This window comes from Suricata suricatta, chromosome 3, assembly GCF_006229205.1.
Source record: "Suricata suricatta isolate VVHF042 chromosome 3, meerkat_22Aug2017_6uvM2_HiC, whole genome shotgun sequence".
Lineage (NCBI taxonomy): Eukaryota > Metazoa > Chordata > Mammalia > Carnivora > Herpestidae > Suricata > Suricata suricatta.
The window spans coordinates 86283222-86304320 of record NC_043702.1 but is presented as its reverse complement, the minus strand read 5'-3'; the positions used below and the strand labels follow the sequence as shown (position 1 = coordinate 86304320).

Sequence of the window (21099 nt, the reverse complement as noted above, 5' to 3'; positions counted from 1 at the left end):
ACTACTTAAGGCATTTGCTGCTCCATGAGTTCTTCTTCCAGTGGTTGATTTAAGACCAAGTATTTTTACCATTTTTATAGAAATTCATAAATCTTCATACTGTGAGTAGACTACAATGATCAAAGCCATTAATGGCAGAACATTTAAGAATCGGAATGTCAGAGGGTCATCAAAATTTCCTGTCCAATTCTTCACTGAGTCATTTGCATTATCATGCTGACTATAATATCTCTGGCATCTTTCTCTTTTTCATTTTTCCTCAAGCAAAATCCACAGTCCATGCCCTGGTCATCTTTAATGTGTCCTGCTGCAATCCGCTGTTCCCTGCTCATCATTCCCAGACAACTGTATTCAAGTTAGTCTTCATGGCCCTCCCTATATATATTTTTTCTTACCAGCACAAACACCTGTGTATTATATATCATTCCTTTTACACTTATTCTATAATTGTTTCCCACTATCCTTAAACTTAGGACAATAAAAAAAAATAACTTCCTTTTCTTGTGTTTATCACCATGGTAGTCTGAATTATTTAGCTATTTAAACACTTTGGTAAACTTTAAGTATTGTTGGAACATGGGTAGAGAGGAAGGTAGAGAGATTTATTTATTTAAATTATCATTTATCCTTCTTTCTTCCCATCATCATATAAAGATATTACTCCCAGAAGTTTTTTTAAAACTCATTTTATTTGTTTTTCATGATAATACGTGTACTCTTCAATCCTGATCCTATCCCACCTACCTCCCTTCCGATAATCATCAATTTGTTCTCTATAGTTGAAAGTCTGTTTCTTGGTTTCTCTCTCTCTTTCTCTCCCTCCTTCCCCCATTTTTTTCACTTGCTAACCTGTTTTGTTTCTTAAATTCCACGTATTTGTCTTTCTCTGAACCACTTATTTCTCATAGCATTATACTCTGTAGCTCTATCTATATTGTTACAAATGGCACGATTTCATTCTTTTTTATGGCTCCTAGAAGTTTCTTGAAGCGAATAGCTGCCTGGTAAAGCATTATGGATTTCACATTGTTTTTGACTTCTTCCTTTCTCTCTAAGGCTATTGATATTAAAAAGAAAGATAATTAACTGTCGCACTGCTTTCTTAATCTTATTCTTTCACTTCCATTGTACCTGGATGTATACGATAGTATAAATTTATGTTCTACATTAGACTAATGATAATCAAACAAACAAAAGCTAAAATTGAAATTCTAGAGTCCCACATACCAGAAATTTTCATTAAGCAGCTTGGAGTTTGAGCCAGAAATCTTTAACCATGTGATTCTGAGGCAAGTAATTCACAAATCACACTTCGAGAAATATTTGAGAGAAATTATGATTATCATCCCACAGACTTTGTTCTTATATAAAATATTTTTCAATTTTTTAAAAAAAATTTAGGGTGAAAATAATAATGTGCATGCCTGGCATGATTGTTCAAAAGATTAAATTACATTGGTAGAAATTCTTTACATAATACCTAGAAAAATGAATGGGTTTTTGATTTTGGGAACTAATTCTCATCTGAATGTTACTATATGAAACGTGTAGTTAATTTATTGTGTCCCTTAAAAGCTTGTCAAATTATTATACAGTTACAATATACTCTCTTTCAGTTGTAATATTCTGTAGCACAATAGAATACCTTTGTGTAAATGCAATAGTATAGCAGATATTAAAAGGAAGAAGAGTTAATATTTTTAGAGTATCATAATAAGTTGGGCATATATAAGGGGATAAAAATAATCTTTAAAAAGGAATAGTTTTCAGGGGCACCTGGGTCGCTCAGCCTTTTGAGCATCTGACTTTGGCTCAGGTCGTGATCTCATGTCTCGTGGGTTTGAGTCCCCATTGGGCTCTGTGTTGACAGCTCAGAGCCTGGAGCCTTCTTCAGATTCTGTGTGTCTCTCTTTGTCCCTCCCCCACTCACACTGGCACGTACGTGCTCTCTCTCTCTCAAAAAAATAAATAAACATAAAAAAATTTAAAAAGGTACAGTTTTCACATTTAAGCATAGATACAAGATATATAATTCAACTGTCCAAAATAGTGCTAGCTCTGAAGAAGTAGAGTGACTGATAATTGAGAAGATTAGATACAAAATACTGAAGGTGTATTAAAATCGGAGAGATTGCCTTTTACTGTGTAACAATGATCAACTTACATGCACTATGGATGTCATTTTGCAGAAATGTGGTCTAGAGGTGCCTGCTTCGGGAGAACTTCAAAATAAAATAATGAGATTAATAACTACTCCCTCTTTTCATCAAACTTAAAGGTCATGGGACTCCCCGGACCAAAGTAAAATTCAAAGGTGAACCTTAAAGCAATTTGGAATTGAATTCCTCCTCTTATATATGTATGTGCAAGGCTGCCCTTATTAACTGTGAAGATGGAGACACTCAGAAAAAAAATCTCACAGGGGTAACAATGGCACAAAGGGATTAAGGAGACCTTAAAACACGTGTGCCATGCATGCTTTCAATGCATGTTTTGGTGTTCCAGAAACCTCAATCGATAAAAATTATCATTACATTTTGTTAACCAGATTTATATAGTAGTATTTCCATGTATACCATATAATGAAATTTTTAAATATTAAGTCATTTGCCAAATCATTTTTACAATTAATTTTGCATTTTATTCATGGTATTGACAGCAGGACATTTGCATGATGTTCCTAATTTTGAATCTCTCTACTCTATGTAGTTCGCAGTACCTTCTGTACCCCTCTCCTCCCAGAGAGTAGTACTGCAAAATGTTATATATTTACACTGATGTTTACTCATTAATTTGTTTAATATTACTGTAAGATACCTTTTTAATCTGTTATTGTTTTACAACTTTCTGAGCTAAAGTTCTTTTCATATTAAATAATGGTTCATACTTTTTGTAACATGCCTCAAAAATACCCTACCCTACCTTTGATGCAAAATTTTGCCTAAAGTCCAATTAACATTTGCTGAACTTTGTGCCAGATCTTAGGATAAGTATATTCATATGAAAAATGCTCTTATTCACTTCTATAATAGCCTAGGAGTTGGAATTATTCACTGTGTGAAATGAGGAAGTACATGCTCAAATAATTTGCCAGTAAAAGAAAAACAGAGCTAATAAGGAGTAGAAATAAAATGTGGTGTTATGATTTCATCATTGTTTTCTATGACAATGCTATGATCCTTCTAATTCAATGCAGGAGTAGGAAGAAATGCTTTCTTTACTCCCTCATGCCAAGGAGAGTACCAGCTCCTTAATAAGAAATCAAACAAAACGAAATAGTGCATTATTTTGAGTAGTAGAATTGTAGGAATTACCAAACTGGTTCAGACTTGAGGGCAGTAGCATTTAATATTCGGTCTCTAGCAGTGACAGTGAGGCACATGTTATTAAAGAGTATTTATATCCTTCTTGATATCAACTTCACAATTTTATGCTGGTTCCAAAATATTATAGATATGTCAAATACATCTTTAAAGATCCATCATTTATAAATTTATCTATATTAATACTCAATACAATTTTAACTTCTATAACTATTCATGCTATATTTCACTTATTTGGTATTCTTTACATATAGCTTTGTAGTACAATTTCTATTTATGCAGTTCTATTCTTGAATGAAATTTAACTGTTACTTTTTACATGGCAAAGGCTAAGTCTTACCTTGCTTTGTTTTCTTCCATTACCTTAAGGCAGTAGCTTAAATTTATGTTTATTTTTGTAGGTTTGTTTGATTCAACTCTATAATAATATATTATAATGTATAGTTTTATTTATTTAATTTTTTAAAAAAAGTTTTAATGTTTATTCATTTTTGAGAAACAGCAAGACTGAGAAGGGGAGGGGAAGAGAGCACCGAGTCCGAAGCAGGCTCCAGATGAGGCTCAAACTCACAAACTGAGATCATGACCTAAGCTGAAGTCAGATGCTTAACTGACTCAGCCAAGCAGGTGCCCCTGTATAGTTTTAAAATATTACGTTATATCACTGTTTTACCTAGCACTGATAAAATTAGTAAGGCAAAACTAATCTTATTTTAATGTTAAGAGAACTTGGTCAGAAAAAGAAATTTAAGTTTATTTGTTTTTAGAGAGATATGAATAGAGCATAAGATGGGGAAGGGCAAAGGCAGAAGGAAAGAATCCCAAGCAGGCTCTGCATCCTCAGCACAGAGCCTAATGTGGGGCTCTATCTCAAGAAATGTGAGATCATGATCTAGGCAGAAATCAAGAGTCAGACACTGAACTGAGCCACTCGGGTGCACCCAGAAAGAGTTCTTAATTTCTGAGAAGTATTAATGTGAAAAGGGGAGGGAGGGAGGGGGGGGGAATGAATGAGATATTCAATGAACTCTGACCAACAATTATTTTAGGAAAAGTCTTAAAAATGAATAAGGAATTGAAGAAATGACCATGAAAAAAATAGAAAGGATTAAAGTGATTTATTTTTAGAAGCAAGGAGGGTTATAAAAGAAAAGATGAAATCTAGCTTGCCAAGACATTATCCAGAAAAGGAAGTCTGTTAAGATTAGGTGGTTTAAGTTAGAAATGTTTAAACATAAAATTCTGTGCAGGCCACTTGAGCAGAAATGGCCACCAAAGTGTGAAATGATGACTGAATAAACATTAAAAAAAGAAATCTTTAGTAATGGAATTTTTTTATCATCTAGATATTCTCCACAAAATTTTATTGAAAGCAAATCTAAAAAGCATGAGCTGCTTTTAAGAGTGGACAATTTCTATTCTTCACTGAATGCATTGAATGCATTCCATTTTGGGAAGGGAAAAAGAATAATCATAAAATTAGTACTAAGTAATATGGTGGCTATAACTGAAGACATAAAAGCATTAGAAACAGTGGTTCTAATGTTATAGCCAACGGTGGGAGATAAAACAGGATACATTCTGTAATGTAGAAAGCTCTCTACACATTGCCAAGACAAAAGTCTAGTCCCACAACCACCTTAAAAACATACCAAACTGGGGGGTGGGGGGTGAATTCTCTACATTTACTTCCATGTGCACAAAGTAACTAGTTTGCTACCTGAATATTTTATGATTCAGCACAAAATAAGGGTGAACAATATATAATTTTTCTATTAAAAAAAAGTCATGAAGGCCCTTCCTAGTTCTTAGAGATTCTGTGATACATAGAAATCTGTGGTGAAATCTGAAACAAATTATTATGAGGATGTCTGACGTATCCAAATGCACTTATTAAATATTGTTCAAGGTACATTAATTCTTGAGCAATGGCAGGGAGATCAGGAAGTGTTATCACAAGGTTTTGAGTGTGTGATGTTTGTAAAATATTTGTAATTTACTTTCTGGTGTAGTGCTCATATGCTGGGATATTGATGTTAGCCATAGGAATTTATAGCCTACATCACTAAAAAGTGACTATGATCTAAAAATGGCCTTCTCCTTTCTGGTACTTCAGCATTTTCTCTGTACTACTTAAAAGACTACTACATATCTACCAAAAGGTAACACCAAAACTTTCCGCCAAACATTTATACTTGATTAAGGGACCTTGTATTAGTATTGATATCAACTCCCCAATTACCACATTTCAGCCTTCCTCAAAATCTAGGACCTGAACTTTCAAAAGATCTTCTTACATTTAATTGTTTTAGAAACACAAGTAGTTAAATAAAGCATATGAGATAGAGAATGATTTGCTTAAGTCAAGGTTCAACGTGAATTAACAAAGTTGTGTATCCTGTGTAAATGTTAATTAGTCACACAACAGTCACCACATTTACCAACCTTTATAGAAGCATGCTGCAGACAAAAACTTTGGAGGCCTTATGATGAAAGATGCCTATTAACACAAATTTCTTTCTTTTTTTTTCTCCATAATATTTTATTGTCAAATTGTTTTCCATACAACACCCAGTGCTCTTCCCCTCAAGTGCCCTCCACCATCACCACCACCTGTCTTCCCCCTCCCCCCTCCCCCCAACCCTCAGTTCATTCTCAGCATTCAATAGTCTCTCAAGTTCTGCAACACAAATTTCTTTCTTAATCCAAGTCTTAGATTAGTTTTCTGATAAGGTAGGAAGGTTTATGCAGGCAATGGGCTAAAAATTGGTTCAGAAAGTAGAGACAAATGTCTTTAATCAATCTAAAATGCTATGAAATATTACAGCAATATTTTACCTTATGGAGAAAACTGCAATCTGGGGGTAGTTAACATATTTTATGCATTTTATCAATATGCAATCATAAATATGGTAGATTCCAATTTTGAATTCTCTGTATATACATTCATAAATATCTAGGTATATTTTTTCCTATGACTATGCTAAACTGATTGACTTATCTATTATTCATCTGTGTATTCTCTCATTTCTTGAACAGCATCTGGCACATGGTCAATGGGTATGTCTGGTCAATCAAAATGTTTGCCATTTGACAAAGTGAATGAATGAATTCATGAAGGCATGGAAGATGCATGGTTGAACACATATGACTACACATGTATAGAGACATGTCATGCACATGTGTCATAATCTATTCTATGAAGAATACATAGCATCATTCAAAAGAACAGGCTTTCAGTTAGTTACCAATCAGTCATCTCTCACTGAAAGGAATATTGATATGGGAAACACTTTATATGTGAGAACCACATAAAAGGCAAATATTTTCTTCCTTCTTTTCTTCTTTTTTTTTTTTTTTGCTTCCTTTATCCTTCCCTTCCCCCTTTCATTTATTAATTCTTCCCTTTATAAAATCAGATGATCACATTCTAGCAACTTGGGCACGTCAGAATTTTACTTACTCAATGACATAAATTGTGTGAGACTTCAGTTCTCATTCCAGGACACAGCCAACAAAGAACAGCTTTTCTTTCCATAACAGTTTCTAGAAGTGCTTGCCTAATGAATACTTTGCCATGGGAAGTATGAATATGTATATACACATCTATACACAGCATATATATACATAGCATATATATTATACACACATATATGTATATATGTGCAAATGTATATAAAATCTACAATTAAATGTAATTTAATTCAATTAATTAATTTACACTATTGTCTGAAATTAAAGTGCTGGTATGGTGTGACACAAATGGCATGTGTGAACTTTGGAATCAAACAGACCTCTATTGTAATCTATTCTCCCCTCCTCACAAAGGATGTCTCATCAGGCAATTTGCCCATTTCAGTTTTTAGGTTATAACGGGAGAGCGCAATACTCTCTGCTTTGTCACACAGTGCCCACCAATATAGCCTCTTATGATGTCAACTGTTTTCCTCTTAAGTCCACTTCCTTTTCTACTTTATAGATGCTTTTCTATGTTGCATAGTTTTTCTTTACTGCCTCAAAACATTTTCCCTTTGTCTTTCCTTACTTTGCAAGGTAAGTTGTTTATTACAAAAGTTAAAAAAAAAAAAGCTTTCTTGGGAGATTAAATGACGTACATATATATATATACACATATGTTTACATATCATTTAAGTTAATTAAAATAATATTATGAATATATTAAATTTAAAGATTGTATATATCATGCCAATATCTATTTAATTGTAGTTTCTGATTTGTATGTCCAGTGGCAGAAGTATTAGGCTTAAAGTGTTATATTCCTTTAACATAATGACTTCTTTCTGCTACTATTTTACTATAAAAAAGGAGAAAGAACACATTTTATTGAAAAATGATAATATAAGGAATCTAAGTTTTTACTCTTGAATCAATGATGGTGGTTAAACCATAGGTGTCTGATCCTTCCCTTGTAAGTGTTTATAATTACTTTGGGATCAAGTACTGGGTTGAATATTGATTGATCTCATTTTCTCGACTTGTTCCAGAATGGAATATGAGCAAAAAATTACTTTTTTTGGTAAAACATCTGAAATGATGACTGTTTGTAACAGTAAAACCTGGGGAAAGCAGTCTCTTTCTCTCAGAGAGAAAAAAAATTAAACTGTTAAAGAGGTAACATTAACAAATGAAAATATTACGTAGTTATATTGGGTTTGGTTTCTTTGGTTATTCTGATTTGTGGATTATACGAAAGGCTGAGAATGTATCTCCAAAACAAGGGAAAACCACATGAGAACATCAAAACTTTAAAACAATGACTGCCCAACATACATAACTCTGTAACAGTGTTCTCTGCGAAGCAGTGACACTTGTACTCTCCAAGCAAAAACAAATTAAAGATGTAACATCTGTGTTGCGTGTTTTCCTGATGGCATGGCAAGCATGGTGAAAACCTAGACAAGCTACAACTTGTTACTGGGGATCATAAAGGATAGATACTTATGTGACAGTTTTTCTTGGCCTTTACTACTCCAAACACATGCACATCTTATATTTTGTGCTTTGAAGGTATGCCAAGGGGCAGAAAGCAAATAAGGAATGTGCGTTTCCTGACTCTTGAAATGTAGACAACACAGCCCACTACAGTTGAATTGCTCAATACCCTTGCTGAAAAGTTGTGCTCTGTTTGAAATCAGTCATGACAAGTACCTTGGGATCTTCTCAGGTATTCTCTATGGGGGCCACAAGGTCGCTGGTCCACATGGAAGAGTGCTGCTCAGTCTGACAGCAAGACCAGGGAAGAGCAAACCCTGTGTGTTGTCTCCTTTCTGCAAGCCCAGTATTTTGAGAAACCAAAGCCTTAATTAGCTGTGAGGTAGAGAATAATTCCTACCTCTTTAAAATTTGTGACAGAAACAAAACTCATTATCCTCTTCCCACAAGTCTCAAAAAAAGGCTTCTCTAGTACCTGTGCATTTCCTTATGTGTTTCTCACCCTAAGGACTTAGAAAATAATGCTGAAGTTTTAATAAAATAATTAGATTGGAACAATCACAAAACCAAAGAAAATGACAAAATGCCTAATTCAGATCAGTTTCTTAATGAATGTCCCTTTGGTATTTATACATTCATTTTGCATCCTTCTGCATTTTAAAAATCTGCTTCCAAGATGTTTATAAAGCGAATTCCTCTGTGTGTTTTTTAAGGTAATAGAGGGTGGACCCTCTGCCCTTTTCTTTCAAATAGGACTTGAGCTGGGCTTTACTTAGTGTATTTCCCCTCCCGGGTACTAACATCAACTACCTGTCTTTTAATTATGCCATATATTGCCTTATTTTCAATAACAAGCACCTTAAGAACACCCTGCACTTTATTTTTCATCTTCAGAATCTTAGAAGCCCAAATTATACCCTATTGTGATTATTTTTGTCTGGTGTATTGCAACAGCTTTAAGATTTTATTTTTAAAATTTTTTAATGTTTACTATGTTGAAGAACAATATTCATGTTCTTCATATATATATTTCTTAGGAAGCCTAGGAAGTACATGCTATTAGAATTTCCATAGTAAGATGACAAAGGAGCCAGAGGAGAAAAAAGCTAAACAAGGAAAACACTGCAATCCCAAGATACAATGTTCTCTATTGCTTGGCTGCCCTTGTGTGCCTTTTTTGCCACAAACAACTTTTAAAAGCAATTTTTTAGGGGTGTCTGGGTGGCTCAGTCAGTTTAGTGTCTGACTCTTGTCTGACTCAGGTCATAATCCCAGGGTCATGGGATCAAGCCCTGTGTTGGGCTCCATGCTGAGAAGTGGAGTCTGGTTAAGATTCTTTCTCTCTCTGTCTCTCTCCCCTGCTTTCTCTTACTCTAAAATAAAAAATATAAAATTTAAAAAAGCCATTTTTAATTGAAAATAATTTTGTCCTCCTTTACATTGCAAATTGGGATTCATTTTAAAATCTATTTTTTTCAAACCCATGGCATCGTTTTCCTGAGGAGCACCATCCATCAAGACCTTTCTAAAACATTCCTATGACTGTGATACTTCCTATTTCAAACGTTCTCATTGTTCCCCTATCATTTACGGGCTGAGTTTCAAATTTCTAGCTAAGCATGCCATGGTCCTCACAATTATTTCACTGTCTACTATTACTGTCTAATACTCCTTTACAAGCATCATTTATTCACACCACTCAAATCTCCAGAGCCCCTGCCATTTCCTTCTTCCTCATCTCTGTCCTCAAATGGCCTCAGAGGCCCTCGAGGGCAGGGGCTATACTTAACGTTCCTCTTCTTCTCTGTCCATTTTTGATAGAGATTCCCAGTGTAAAATGGGTAACAAACAAAGGGCAAAGAGGAAAAAGAACAAAAATGAATAACACTGTGTCCTTCTAATAAGTTAAGATGGTGAATTAAGCCTGTTCAGTTCTCTATAGAAAGCTATTTAACCTGGGGCACCTATTGGGTCAGTTGGTTAAGCGACTGGCTTCGGCTCAGGTCATGATCTCATGGTTTGTGAGTTCGAGCTCTGCATCGAGCTCTGTGCTGACAGCTCAGAGCCTGGAGCCTGCTTCAGATTCTGTGTCTCCCTCTTTCTCTGACTCTCCCCTGCTCACACTGTTTCTCTCTGTCTCTCAAAAATAAATAATAATAATTAAAAAAAAACATTAAAAAAAAAGAAAGCTATTTAACCTGAGTTCCATAGCACTCAGGAAACACCCTGGAGCAGCAGTAGATGGAATCATAAAGATGAAAAAGAGAATTAAATAATCATGATGAAAGCAATCACGCTTCTATGTTTTTCTGACTCTTGCAGTTTTTGAAAATTCGCAACAAGGTAAGATGTGGTATTACAATGATGATAGAAAGATGATCATATCACAGGCTGTCAGAGCAAACGATACAATATAGGTACTGAGACAGTATTTTTTAGCAACGTTAGTTAAGAACATACTACATGCAGAATGTGCGTTAGCTACTGGGGCAAAACAGATAAATCAAATATAACTTCTTACTTGAAGGAATTTATAATTTGCCAGAAAGAAACAGATATAAATTTAAAGAGGCCATGGAGTGTACAACAGGCAGATTTCCCAGGCCAATTTCATAGAAATATTCTATGTCTAAAGGCCACACACAGATGAGAGGTCAATTCTAGCCATAAAATATGGAATATCATGGAGGAGCATGAAAAATGTAAACACACATACTCACACATGAGTGATCAAAGAAAGATAATATTGTTGAAAACCATTTTTCATAAAAAAGAGGAACAAAAAAACAGATGCCCATATAAATCTAACAAAACCAAAAAGAAAAAGGAAAAAGTAATAGATTGGGAGAAAATGCTTGCAGTATATTATTTTTAGCTTTTGTTTGAAATGAAGAAGTAAAACATAAAATCAAACATTGCTATCTTGTTTTTGACCAAATGGAGAATTGCTCTTGCTATGGGCTAGAAGCAATAATATATATTATAAGAAATGTCTTGGAGTTTTGCAATATTGCCATTTTCAAAACAGTGCCTGAATTGATATGATTTCAGAAGCAATACACTATCAGAGTTAGATCTTTTTCATTCTCCTTTTTCAGATGATACAAATAACTTAAAAACTGGCTTTTTGGTTCTATTTTTGAAAAAGAATATGAATTACACAGAAAACTGTTTTTAAAATATTTTAAAACTATTTTAAAAACTCAACCAATAATAGATAACCATATTTTGTGTTTTTCACTGATAAATCCTTTGGTGCCTAGGATATTGTCTGGTACATAGTAGGTATTCAATAAATATTTGTTGATGAATGGATATAGGAAGAGAAAATTAGTAGCATTTTTGTTCTCTAAAAGGGAAAAATATGACCCAAACAAGGGACAGACACCTGGGATTCTGGTTCTTATAGACTTAGGATATACTAGACTAGTGGTTATAATATGAACTATGCGGAAAGAACTATTATCTCTTGCACTTAGGAATAAGTAGGCTACTCTTCCACTTAGACCATCCTGGTATATTATTTTAAAGTATCAGAAAAATAAACTATAAAACCATAAAGAAAAATTGGACAGAAATATTTCGTTGTGAACCAAAAATTTTTATGATTATCCCTCAGTTACTGCATAGTATTAACAGATTTTCTATTATTCAGAATTTTGCTGCAAATTTGTATTTTGACTTCTCAATATCTTCATAGGTATTTTAAAAAGATTTAAGGAGAATTTATATCTGTAGTTGTGACTGATCCAATTTTAAACCAGTTTGTAAACAAAAAATTCAAATGGGACTCAGATTTAAACATATTGCACAATATAGACTTACTATAAGTGACCAATTAGTCCAAACATATCAATTTACAAACAAGGAAAATGTGACACAAAGAGATAATGTCATTTGCCCAAAATTATACCTAGTTTCATTCATAGAGTCTATACTTTTGGACCTAAATTTCTACTTCTGTATGTTAATCAGAAAAAACTAATGAGAAAGTACAAAGATATTTGCATACATTTTTTTTATCCTTAGAAAAAATAGTTAACAAAAGGATAAAACACAAAAGCAAAACCACACACCAAATAATTGAAGGATATATGGTTGATGAAACAAAGTAGGGAAAAACACAATGGAACACTGGGAAATCACTAAAAATAAAAGCATTTAATTATATCCATTGATATGGAATGATGTTCATAACGTATTACAAAGTAAAAAAAAAAAGAGTGCCTATCATGTGATCTTATATTTTAGCATATAATCATTTGCAAGTGTATATTTGCATCAAGAAACTGAATGAACAGAAATCAAATGCAATAGTGGTTATTACTAGGAGATATGGACATTTTGAAAAATTTTAGTATTGCTAACTTTTATTCCTAAAATTAAAATTTATGGTCTAATAAAAATAATAACACAATGAAAATATATTCAGTACTGACGTTGAGAAGTTCTTTTCTACCGAAGTCACTCCAAATGGACAAAGTGTTGACAAGATGTCTTTTGGAGTACAGAAAACCTTGAATGATTTCTCAAAAAAAAAAATCACAGTCTGAAGAAAAGTTGGATAAAAAATGTAATGTGTACAAAAAATAAATATAGAATTTTCAAATCTTTGCTATTCTAACTACAATGTTGAGATTTTAGCCAAGAGCCACCTGCCAAAGACAGGAACTAGAGTTTGGGAGATCCAAGAATACTTCAGCAAGTTACCTAAAATAAAACTATATCTACAGTGTTAGATCACCAAGATTTAAAAACAATAGTTAACACTAAGTCTGAAGCTGTAGTCATGGTCAAATCCAAGTGGAAACAAAGGCTCTAGTGGCACCAAACACAGATTTTTAGAGTAAGCATAAGTGTCTTCAGAAAATATCTCTTTCCTATGAAGATTTTTTATATATACATGCTAGAATTATCTTCCTAAAGAAAAAAAAAATCTATGACTTAGTTTGGCCAATAGGCCACACCAAAAGTAACTGTAGGAAGAAGCATATGAATCCAGGTAAGCATGACTCCAAAACCCATGCTCTTCCCACTTACTATATCTTGTAGAATCAAGATATAGTATCTCATTATCTCTCTTTGATAGTGATGGCAATGGCCAATAAAGGAATCTCTCTGGTACCATCAATACAGAAAACCCATGTGAGCAGAATAAGGATTTGAATATGCATTCAAAATCCAGAAAACAGAAAGAAGAGTTCTTTTTTATACTTTTTTTAAATGTTTATTTATTTTTGAGACACAGAAACAGAACACAAGTTGGGGAGGGCCAGAGAGAGAGGGAGACACAGGCTCCAGACTCCGAGTTGTCAGGACAGAGCCTGACATGGGGCTCAAACCCATGAACTGTGAGATCATGACCTGAGCTAAAGTGGGACACGTAATTGACTAAGCCACCCAAGTACCCCAGAAAGAATAGTTCTAAAAGGAGGAATTCCTGACTTCTTCATTGTCCTATACTATATTTTTTCATGAGTCCTTAAAAACTTGTTATTTATACCCAGGAGAAGGTTTTTTGTTTTTTTTTTTTTAGTATATTTCAGTATCTTCCTAGTCTTCAGTGGGATGGATCTGCTCTGAAGCCTAGATATCTGAAATCAAGGCATCAGCATGTTTGGTTTCTTCTAAGGCCTCTCTCTTTAGCTTGTTAAGACCATTTTCCTCCTGTCTTCACATGATTTCCTCTTCTGTGTGCCTGTATCCTAATATTCTCTTCTTATAAAGACACTAGCCATATTGAGTTAGGGTCCATCCTAACAACGCCATTTTAACTTATCTATCTAAAGGCGAAATAAAGTCACTTTGTGAGGTATTGAGGGTTAGGACTTCAACATACGAATTTGGAGGACACACAATTAAGACCATAAAATTTACTCTCTGGTCTCCCAAGGTCCTTCCTGCATACAAAATATATGCACACACTATTACCAATAGTTCTCAAGTTCTAAAGCCATTATGAAAGGAAAACATTATAGAGAAAGAGTCACAGGACCCAAGTTAAGTCTGAACCCTAACAAGGCAAATTCTATTAGAAGGCTCAAGAGTAATCCTTTTTAGTTTGATGCTGTCCTCTGGGTTCAACAGGGTGGCAACCCTACTTTGTGCACCCCTTGGAGTGGTGTCCCATTGCTCTCTCAGTTGGGAATGGGGGCTCCACCTCTGAAGTCCTGAGCAGGAGATCTCAAGGCTAGAAGCAGAAGCTCTGCTCTGTGGTCCTGGGATTGGCAGCCTGGCCCAGGGCCAAGTGGGATGACACTGAAGCGTTTGCTCCACCATCTGACACTAAGAAGGAACTAATATCCCTGCTCCCTGGGGCCTGTGTCCTCTGGAACCATGGTTGCTGTGGTGGCCCTCTAACCTCTGAGTCATTCTTCCCTTTTTTTTTGAAGGATAATGCATGTGCAGCTGATAGATCAATTAGTCTGTCCTGTAGAATCTCAGAATTCTGAAGGAATTCCTTCCTATTGTCCTGTATCTTCTTCAGTCCAAACTGGTAGCATTTATGGAGACAAGGTTGATTGGATCTATGAGTCACATGTGTAATCCCTTTATATCAAATAACTGTCCAACCAGACCTTCGATGTTCCGTCCAGAGCATATTCTCTCTCTGTTCTCTCTCTCTCTCTCTCTCTCTCTCTCTCTCTCTCTCTTGTTTTTTACAATATGAATAGGCTGAAAAAGTTCCAAGTCCTCAAATTTTTGTTCAAGCCTTATGGAGTAACATACCTTCAATATTTTGCTTAGAAATTGCCTCAGCTAATTATTCATGCTAATCATTTACAAGTCCTATCTTCCACAAAACAGTAGAACACAACACAGCCAAGTTCTTTGTCAGTTATTAACAAGGATAACCTTCCCTCCAGTTTCCACTAACATGTTCCTTATTTACATCTGAGGTCTCACCAGAAGTACCATTCATACCCATATTTCTACCAACAACCTCTTCAGGGCAATCTTTTCCTAACAAGAATTTCAAAATTCTTCCAGCCTCAACCCATTACCCAGTTCCGAAGTCACTTCCACGTTTTTAGATATTAGTTATGGCAGCACACCATTCCAGTACCAAAATTTATCTTAGTTTGCTATGGCTGCCATAACAAATTGCCACAGTCTTGGTGGCTTAACCAAGTTTATTTTCCTCATGTTCGGGAGGCTGTAAGTCTGAGATTAAGGTGTCAGAGATTTGGTTTCTTCAGAGGCTTCTCTCTCCTTGGCTTGCAGTGAGTTTCTTCTCATTGTGTTCACATGGTCATCTCTCCAGGCATGAGAGTGATATTTCTATGTACTAATCTCTTCTTACAGGGACACAAGTCATACTGGATTAGGGCCACTCCAAGGATCCAGTTTTAATTTAATCACATTTTAAAGCCCCGTTCTACAAGTATAGTCTCACTGTGAGGTACTGGTGGCTACAGCTTCAATAAGTGACTTTGGAAGGGACACAGTCTAGCTCATAACAGTAATGAAGAGCAAAATTTATAAACATAACTTAATTTTATGTGAGAACTTGACTGGGCAAAGAGACACTCAGAGAGCTGGTAAAACACTATTTCTGGGTGTGTCAATGAAGGTGTCCCAGGAAAAGATTAGCATTTTAATTGGTAGACTGAGTAAGGATCTCCCTCATCCATGAGGGTAGGCATCATACAATCTGCTGAGTGTCTGACTAGAACAAAATGGCATTGGAAAAGCAAATATGCTATCTCTTCTTGAGCTGAGACATCCATTTTTCCTATCTTCAGACATCAAAACCTGGTTTTTGGGCCTTTGAACTCAGACTGGGACTTATATCATCAGCTACCTTGTTTCTCAGGCCTAAATTAACTTACACCAGTGAATTTCCTGGTTCTCTCTCCCTTTTTCTTTTTTTCTCTCCCTCTCTATAATATATAAAATATTTCAATATATATGAAATATATCATATATATGACTTTCACTTGGTTCTATTATATATACACACACACACACACACACACGTGTGTGTATCCACATATATAGATATATCTCTATCCTATTGGTTCTGCTTCCAACTAATGATATATATAGTTATTATATATAAACATATACAATATTTAATATATAAATATATACTACGTGTTATAAAATACTTTTTCCTCACTAAATTTTGATTCTTCTCTTTTGAGAACTTCAGTCAAGCCTATCAGTTAAGATTTACTATTCACTTACTATATGCACAAAGAGATGATATCTGAGTTGAGACTAGTGGGATAGTAAGAGGTAAGTGGAAAAAAGTTAGGAGAAGAATTTCAGCTCAATGAGCTGCTTGAATAAAGACACCAAAGAATGGAATGGTCCTGTGGTTGTGGGACAAGGCTGTATGTGTACTTGTGTCTATATAAGTAGGAGTGGTGGGAAAGGTGGAGTAGCTATAAACATGATTTTATTATTGGAAGATGAAATGTACTGTAAATATTGCTGGAAGATAACACTGAAGAAGTCTGTTTTAAAGAAAGTTAAACCCCATTCAAATAAAAGTCTGACCCTAGCAAGATATCTTAGAGCTAGAAGGACACAATTAACTTGTTATTGAGTTAAATATTTTTTGCAGTATTAATAATTTTGAATCCTCACAATAAAAATTATATAACATTGTCAAAATAGCACACATTAGTTATTTTTAATTTTGCTTTTAATATTATGTGATAGAATTACTTTTAAAAATATCAAAACTGTCTCCAAGTAAGCATAAAAAAATCCTAGATTTTATTTTATGTAGGTTTTTCTGTAGAGTTTTCTTTTTCCTCCACACATAGTAATAAATGACAATGTCCATCAAGAGACAAAGGTGATGTCTTTCAAAGAACAAATCTATTCCTTAAATTGAAAGATACAGTAATAAAATTTCTATGTGGAAAAAAAACCCCTGTCCCCTCATAGATCTGAATACTTTATAGACTTTCCAAATGTGTATCAGTTCTGCACAAATAGTTTTCTACTCTACAAAAAAAGAAAAATGTACTACCAACAAAACTAAAGTAAGCACTATATCTTATCTCTTAAAGCAATTTTTGTTTCCTGTAAGGCTTTTAGATGAAATAGTACATACTAGCTTTTCATTAAAGATATATGACTACTACCAATTGAAATCGGAGGCTGAAATCTGTGTTTCCAAAACACTCCCCTTATAAGGAGAATCAACTACTAGAAAGATATCCAGAGGGCTTAATATTCTCCTGTTAGAGATTTCAACACATCTCCCTTAATGCCCATCCAATGGCAAAATCCAATAAACCATTTATAATTCTCATCTTCCTTAAACTGTCTGGAGTTGATACATTTTTTTCCTGTTCTTCCTTGCCTTCCTTCCTTCCTTCCTTTTTGAGCTGATATTCTTTGACACTCTCTACTCCTTTGACTTGGAGGATTCTTCTCTTTGACAGGTTCCTTCCAATTTCTATTTTTTTTCTCATTTACTTTTGTTGATTCTTCTATAACATAGTATCAAACAGGGGTATTTCCTAGAATCCATCCTTAATACTCTATTCTTCTTTCTGGAAACCCATTCTTGTGTCATGGCATAAAATGTACCTCACCAACTGGCCCTGGCATATCTCTCTAGTCTTTTCTCTTCCCACATTGCCATGTACTCTGTGTTCTGTTCTCAACAAACATCACCTTACTTTCAGATCGTTTCCTCTTTCAAGGAAGGTTTTCAGTCATTTCCCATCTGTCAAACTATTATACATTTTTTTTCAAAATACTGTGAAAATATCACTTCATCTATAAAGCTTTTCTCTCTCCTATAATCATGAAATGATCACTATTGAAATTTTTTCCCACAACTTTGGTCATATTTATTTTTTTTTCAAATTTTTATTGACATTCCAATTAGTCAGCATATAGCATAATATCCATTTAGTAGTAGAATTTAGTAATTCATCACTTATATACAACACTCAGTGCTCATCACAAGTGTTCTCCTTAATCCCTATCATCTATTTAATTATTACAATTGTCAAATGGAATTTTAAGTTTTGTAAACCCATTCATCTACCAAAATAAATTTTAAGTTCTTCAAAAATAAAAACCATGTTGGAGTTACTACATAAAGAAACATAAAGAAAGCAGTGTAGCATAAGAGTTATAACCAGGGCATGAACTTTAGAATCAAAGTGTGGTTTGAGTCTCAGGTATCCTAGTACGTAACATCAGTGTTGTCATCTGTGAAATGGGGATAATAATTATGTGATGATGATAATGATGACAAACACAATAATAACAACAGCACAATATTCTAACTTTACATAAAATACGAAAAGCGCTTAACACAGTGCCTGGCAGAAAGTATTTGCTAAGTTGGTTTTAGCTTTTATTAATTAGCCTTCCAAATTTACACAAGGTATCATTTATCATATGTTACCAATAAATATTTGGTAAAGAAATTAATGAGTGAATGACAGCATAAATTCATTATCTATTTTTTCTTTCTTTTATACCTTAAAAAAGATGAAAGGGATTCAGTAAGCATTACTGCTACCATCAAAATCAAGTTTAGATTGTAAAAAACCAAGGCACAGACAGAAATTCCATAAAACCAAAAGCAGAGATAAAGATAAAGATACACAAAAGTAAAATGTTTTTGCTCTAAACCTTTTCAATTAGTGTATTTTTCTTTGCTGAGTTTATGAAATAGCCTGATTATCACCTTAATACCCCAGGTGCCTCTGATGATACTTGGTGAGAGTAAAAAGCAAAACAGAACATTATTGTGAACGGCTATGCCCATGAGAGATATTGATTCTGGGGACACAAGGGCATTCCCTGGGCAGACATGTTTTAGACTTATTTATGAGGAGGAAGGAGAGTTGGTCTGAAATGTTATTTGTACTTTTCCTGGACATAGTGCAAGAGAGACAAGATAAATGAAGGCTCGGCTCCAGAGCAGGCATTACCAGTATCCTAGAAATGAAGTAATATGAGTACCTAGATCAATGCTTTGTCAAGGCTCACTCTGGACTTATGAACTCTGAAATATCCATGAATCTCTTGCCCCTGATCTTCTTCCCTCCAGCTGCACTGCACAGGTTCAAACTCTCATCACCTTTCTCCTCAAAGGTTGCCAAACCTTCCTGGGGGATCTCTGCAGCTGACCTCTAGGGCTCTCCCCCACAGGCCAATGAGTATCACCTTCAAAAGCCAACTCCTTCAGCTCAAGCCTCTGCCTCAAATCTCTCTGGCTCCTTATTCTTTTGGGAATTCTATGGCCTCCTCTAACTTTGATGTAAATAGGATTCCAACTCATCTTTCCAGTTTTGTATCCTCAAACCCCTCTCCCTCCCAACCACAGTCACCATTCTAGCGATGTTCAACCACTCACAGCTCCCTAGACAGGCCATTAAGTCTCAAAACCATGTCTTTGCTTACATTATTCTTTCTTTTCAGGTTGCTCTTCCCAACCTCACTGAATTTCATGAATTACACTAACCACAAAAGGCTGCCTTTTCTGCAAAGCTTGCATTTCCTATTGTGAACAAATCACTTGCCCTGCTAAGAATCCACAGCCCTCTCATTTTCCTGTGGTCACACCCACATTATTAAAGGTTAATTCATTGTTTATGATATTTTTAACCCCAATAATTAAAGAGCTCCTTGATGCTAGGGGTTAAATTTCATTCATCTTCACTTGTCTAGGATTTAGCATCATAATTTCAGGGACTCTCAAGATTTGCTGAATGACTGAAGGAATTTAGGATGGATCCAGGTAGAGGCAGAACTAATAAAGGGTTTCCTCTGTCTTCACGTACACAAGGTACAAACCTGAGTATGAACTAAGAAGTGAATCAATGCCTTAACAGATCAGTTTATATACTCCCACTGTAGACTATAATTTAAAGTGATATTTTTTGAGGTAGTTAATGTAGAGATATTAGTTTTACATATTCATTTATCTTGCAGAAAAAATAAGAATACCAATTTTTCCTATATGATTAGTTTAATCATTTCCCATATATTTTGACTATAATCTAAAGAACAACATTTTCTTGAATAACAAAATAGATCAGTGTGAACAAAACTGTAGAGTTTTGATAATGAAATATCTGAATTTCAATACAATTGTGCTTAAAGACAATTTCTAAGTACACTTTGACACCACCTTGGAGCTATTATCAGATGCCAATCACAGCCTCTGTTTATGAAATTGGGTATTAAAGGGGATGTCAAATATGATCCACCTCTAAAGCTCAAATGTAAAATGCAAGAATAACTTCCATTGTGATAAACATTGATAGTTAGCCCAAAGGTGGTCTCTGAAATTTCTCAGAGGAAATGAGTTTGTTTGTTATGGACAAATTGAAACAGGGAAGATAGATTTAAACTCTGAGGAAACAAAATTTTTACCATGTACCTACTTCTTTTGTAAATGTAAATGTTCTCAGTAAAATTTTGGGAAACAAAATAATGCATTATTTCATCAGTACTTGAAATGAAAAGTTACTAACAAAAGCCACCATTCCAAATATAGTATAGACCATAGCATAGAGTGTAAGAACACCTGCTTTTGTACTTCTCTAATTAAAAGCCACTATTCTAGCAAATGCGTTTTCATTAGACAGTTCTATGAGCTTTCTCATTCCCTCCATTATATTTCTAGACACTCTAGCTGACTGTGGTGCACACACTTGTTGGTGAGAGAAGCAAAGGTTAAGTGTGTGTGACACAGATGAGCCCCGAGATTAAGTATACACTGTGAAATGCATGTGGATGTTCATGATTTAAACCAATGAACTGTGGCCTGAAATGATGTCACATGAAGTGCAGTGGTAAGTGGAAGGTTAAACCTACTTGCATCTCGGCTCAT

The 21099-nt window shown here is 34.6% G+C and overlaps 1 protein-coding gene across 1 annotated transcript in view; it reads right to left on the bottom strand.

The window, feature by feature from the left end:
- Positions 1–21099, bottom strand: part of LRP1B (LDL receptor related protein 1B) — a 1807041-nt gene that overhangs the window by 22840 nt on the left and 1763102 nt on the right. The window lies entirely within an intron of this gene.